Source organism: Silene latifolia, chromosome 10 (assembly GCF_048544455.1).
Source record: "Silene latifolia isolate original U9 population chromosome 10, ASM4854445v1, whole genome shotgun sequence".
NCBI lineage: Eukaryota > Viridiplantae > Streptophyta > Magnoliopsida > Caryophyllales > Caryophyllaceae > Silene > Silene latifolia.
This window is the reverse complement of record NC_133535.1, coordinates 146,113,621-146,119,166: the sequence shown is the minus strand read 5'-3', so window position 1 is coordinate 146,119,166 and position 5,546 is coordinate 146,113,621. Positions and strand designations below refer to the sequence as shown.

General features: G+C 36.2%; 1 long non-coding RNA gene across 1 annotated transcript; it reads right to left on the bottom strand.

The window, feature by feature from the left end:
• Window positions 1–3,584: 3,584 nt before the first annotated feature.
• On the bottom strand, window positions 3,585–4,631 carry LOC141609301 (uncharacterized). Its single transcript, XR_012527346.1, has 2 exons — window positions 4,536–4,631; window positions 3,585–3,794 (listed from the first exon to the last, which is right to left on the bottom strand). It is a non-coding gene; the product is annotated as an uncharacterized LOC141609301 (long non-coding RNA).
• Between the last annotated feature and the right edge of the window lie 915 nt (window positions 4,632–5,546).

Below are 5,546 nucleotides of genomic sequence, written 5' to 3'. Positions count from 1 at the left end.
TCCGAAACCAGGCTGGAAATTGATCCTCATGCTTATGCCAAACATCCTCTCTGTTCACATTAGGGTGATCTTTAATGAAATCTGTCACAAATTGAGCTTCATATGGCTCCAAAACCTCACAATTAGATAGCACATAAAGGTGGGCACGGTTATACTCCTTGTCATCCATAAATCTTGTTCCCCCAACCGATGAACACCCTATTTCATCCTCGCATTTGGAAACACTTGGGTATACTTGTGTCTAGTTCATCCGCTTCATCAATATTCAAGTATTTTGCTTTGGCCTCAATATGTTTTTCAAAATAAAGAGAGCAAAAATTGGCAATCTCTTCCGTTAGGTAGGCATTGCATATAGAACCTTCCACACGAGCTTTATTACCAATTTTTTTCTTCACATGATTAAGAAACCTTTCGAAAGGATACATCCACCTATATTGGACGGGTCCACCAACTTTAGCTTCATATGGCAAATGGATAGGTAGATGCTCCATCGAATTGAAAAAAGAAGGCGGAAATATCATCTCAAGTTTACACAAAATTTCTGGTATTTGGTCTTCTAAACGACTCATGTCCTCAACTGATATCGTGGAGGAACATAAATCTCTAAAAAATTGACTTATTTTCAGAATCGCATTCCAAATCGTAGTCGGGAGTAAATTTTTAAAAGCCACGGGTAATAAGCGTTCCATGAAAACATGACAATCATGACTTTTCAACCCTTTCAACTTCAGTTCCTTCAAATCAACACAACGGCTCAAATCGGATGCATATCCATCGGGAAACTTCAAGTTTCCTATCCAATCGCACAATACCTTTCTTTGAGCTTTGTCAAGAGTAAATATGGCTTTTGGTTTAGCCCCATCCTTACGAATATGAAGTTTAGGACGATCACAAAATTTCTTCAATTCTATTCTTGAATTAATATCATCACGTGTCTTTCCTTTTACATCCATAATCGTATGAATAAGTAACTCAAAGAAGTTCTTCTCTATGTGCATCACATCCAAATTGTGTCCGATCAACATTGTTTTCCAAAGAGGGAAGCTCCCAAAAAATACTTCTTTTAAACCAACCATTTTTTTCTTTTTCAACTCTTTAAACTCTTCTTCGGTCCCATCGACGAGTTGTTGGCAAATCACGTCATGACCTCCCATATCTCATCCCCTTGAGTCGAACCAGGAGCATTGTCACGCACCTCCTTACCTTTTAAGAAAGATTTCTTGTTCTCTCTATGAATATGTCCATCCGGTAAGAAACATCTATGACAATCAAACCAACTAATTTTTTGGAATTAGGAAGATAAAATGCTTTACTCCTATCCATGCAATAAGGACATGCCTTTCGCCCAGCGGTTGCCCATCCTGATAGCATACCATATGCGGGAAAATCATTTATAGTCCATAACAATGAAGCTCTTAGTTGGAAATTTTGCTTCTTCGACACATCAAATGTTTCTACACCAACTTCCCACAAATACTTCAGTTCCTCCACCAACGGTTGTAAATAAACATCCAAATGGTTTTTTGGGTTATCAGGACCGGGAATAAGTAAAGAGAGGAAAATAAATTGTCTTTTCAGACAAAGCCAAGGAGGTAAGTTGTACGGCGTGGTCATTACGGGCCAACACGAGTAGTTTCTACCAAACTGACCAAAAGGGTCAAACCCATCCGTACACAAGCCAAGTCTCACATTGCGAGGTTCCTCGGCAAAATCGGGATATAACCTATCAAAACGTTTCCACTCCTCCCCGTCACTCGGATGACACATCTTTCCTGGTGTACGAGGATTTTCTTTGTGCCATCTCATTTGGTTGGCAAGATTTTTCGTGGCATACATTCTTTGAAGTCTAGGAGCTAATGGAAAATAAATTAATGTGTTTTCTGATATTGGTTTCTTTCTCTTTCCACTCCTTTTATTACCCTTCTTCCCCTTCAAAACAATATTTCCTTCACTTGTCTCATATCTATCCCTTTGACATTTCTTACATTTGTCAAGCAAAGCATCATCTTTCCAAAAAAGCATACATCCTTTAGGACATGCATCAATCTTTTCATGTGGAAGTTGAAGACCTTTGACCACTTTCTTGGTATTATAGAAATTTCGGGTCATAACATTATTATCGGGTATAACATCCTCAACCAACGTAGCAATACTATCAACGGCTTTAAATGGCATATTATACTCACATTTTAAAGAAACTATCCTGGATGCAACTTGTAACAATGTCATTCTACTCCCCTCATATAAGGTTTTTTCGGAAGCACTTAGCATGTCAAAAAAAGCTTTTGCTCTTGGGTTTGGTTGTTCTTCATCAATCATTGGTACACGGTCGTCATTAATGAAATCATTAGACTGAAAGGCATCAAGTACCATTTCTCTATATGGGTTCTCATTTTGTTGGATTTGAGGCTCTTCGGGATAATATTTTTCTCCATGGGAGATCCAATTGTAGTAGTTTGGAAAAAAACCATTTGTAACAAGATGCTCTTCTACTTCAATGTCAAATAAATATTTTAAGTTTTTACATTTAGTACAAGGACACCTAAGTTTATGTTGTTCCAAATCATATGAATCTGACATCTAGCAAATTCAATAAATCCACGAACTCCCTTTACAAATCTAGCGATAGGACGTTTCTTCTTATCTACTCTTTCTTCGTACATCCAGCTACGTTCAGATCTCTTCATTTTAATCTATAAGCAATATATAGCAAACTAACCATTTTAAATAATAATATTTAATTTCAACAAAAAAAGCAATGGTTATCTCATCCTCCATTTTATGCTAATTTCAAGATTTCAATTGGGTCCTTATCACTCCAACCTAAACCCATCAATGTACGTTTCAAGTCACTAGCAAACACACATTTGTGAATTATTAATGAGAAAAAAATTCGGCAATTCCCCTTAGTTCTCCAAATACACAATGTGGAAAAGATACATATTCCACATATGTATTCAGAGAACATTGGAGAAATTTGCAACCAAATTCTTTTCTCATTAATAAAATCACAACTATGTGTTTACTACCTAAGTGACTTGAAACGCACAAAGACGATCCCAAAATGGGGACTATTCAAGAATTGCTCCTAATGAGTAATTCTTGAACGGTTACTAGGTCATTATATATTAAACAAGTTGTCAAAATTATAAGGCAAATTTATACAATCCCCTAATCAAATGACATTACTAATTTAACAAATTTATACATCATGCTCATTCCATTCAAGAAAAATGCTAATTAATTAACAAAAATGCTAATTAAATCATTCTAACTTAATTAATTTGGTCAATTATACAAGTTGTCAAAAATGCTAATTTCTAACCCTAACTCAAATTAATTAACAAAAATGCTAATTAAATCATTCTAACTTAATTTGGTTAATTATAAGGCAAATTTATACAATCCTAACATTATACTACCTTCATAAAACTATACTACCTTCAACAATACTACTTCAATATTACTAAAACTAAGCTACTACCTTCAATAATACTAATATTATCAAGATTACCTTCAATTACATCCCCTAATCAAATCACATTACTAATTTAACAAAATGTAACGCCCCCGGAAAGCAGACAGGCAGCTCAAAATAGCTCTTTTTATTAATAATAGACAGCAGCGGAATTACAAGGGCGTCACCGCCGTATTCTCCCTTCGGAGAATACAAGGCTATTACAAAAATAAAGATAAATACACTTGTTAAAGCTAAAAACTAATAACTCGATTACATATTCATACTATTAGGTCATCTGAAAATCCTCACACTTGACCTCCCCCCTTACTTGTACCTGAAAAAGAATGAAAGTAACGGAATCAGCCAACCACGGGCCGAGTATGACTCCAGTTCCCTCCACCGGCCTTATGTCATATTCTTTATTCAATAGAATTCTCCTTATTACCATATATTATCCAATAAAATAACTTACCAAAAATACGGCATTCCATGCCAGGAACCAACCCGGTATCCCAAAAACATTATATGACTACCATACCAACAGGATATATATTCATGTGACACTACTACCGGTATACCATTACTGAAGAGATATAGACATTACTTTTTTTCTCATGGGCCAACGCTCTGGAGCTAACGCTCCCTTTTTACTATGGGCCAACGCCCTGGAGCGAACGTCTATAGTACCAACGTTGCTCCCTTTTTACTATGGGCCAACGCCCTGGAGCGAACGTCTATAGTACCAACGTTGCTCCCTTTTTACTATGGGCCAACGCCCTGGAGCCAACGTCTACCAACGTTGCTCCCTTGTATGAAGCCAACGCTCCTACTGTGTACACAGTTTTTTATTCCCCTGTAATGTCATCTCAAACCAATAATCGTATCCCGAATGCTATAATTGGCCAATAGTACATTATAACAGAAGTATTAACAAGACAGTCATACGTTCAGACAAAGACGGTTAATATAGCATGTGAGCACTATAATGATAATATAACATGATACGGTCTATAACAGTATAGAATAATCATTATATTATTACTTATTTCTACGACGAAGGGTTCCGAAATCATACCTTATAGTTATTATATACGGAGTAAAAGATAGATGAAATAAGGGAAATATGGATTATTGTAACTTTTGGTCGTTCCTCTCATATTTTTATGCTTCTAAAAAAAATGGTGGATGGTTGGCTATTTATAGCCATCGTCATGAAGGCTTTTAGTGAACAAATGCTATACGGCTTCCTCTACCTTAATGAGCAAGAAACAAATTAAGCTTATCCTATTTACTACGTACAAGATAAACACATACATGTATATCCAAAGTCATAACTATCCATTCAAATATTATTACTTAACCACTAAGTAACATCATATATAGATAAACATGTATTGGTTACATTACACCTTTAAAGGGTGACTCAAACGAGATTGTTTTCAACTCGGGTTAAAAACTACATATCCGACTATACTGAAGATAACTCTAATTTAATCAAATACTAGTCTCTATACGGATAATAACAGTCTTATTTTTCTCGGGATATTACACAAAAACCCCAATTTCTAACCCTAACTCAAATTAATTAACAAAAATGCTAATTAAATTACAACTACATACAATAATAAGCATCACTAATGTATAAATTACAACTAGATACTAAATAAGCATCACAACTTAAACAAAATAAGAAGGATTGAAGTAATTAAATCGATTTGAGTCGAAAACAAACCTTTATTATAAACAAAGGGTCGGTAGGGATGTAGTGTGCGGATGGCGGAGAGTGGTGGCGTCCGGTGGTCGTTGTAGTTGGTGGTGGCGTCGGGTCGTCGGATTTCTGGGCGCTTTTTTTTTTTTTATGTTGATGATAGAGTGAATGAAGGAGACGGGGTGAAGAAATTGGCGAAAAAAAAAATAAACAGAGGGTTGGCGACCGTTTTTGGTCGCCAAATTGGCGACGGGTTTTGGTCGCCAAATTTGGCGACTGATTTCGGTCGCCAATTTGGATAATATTGCGTCGCCCGTGGATTTCATACGGATTTTTGGATAAAAAGGTATAGTCGCCAAATTGGCGACGGCTAGTGGT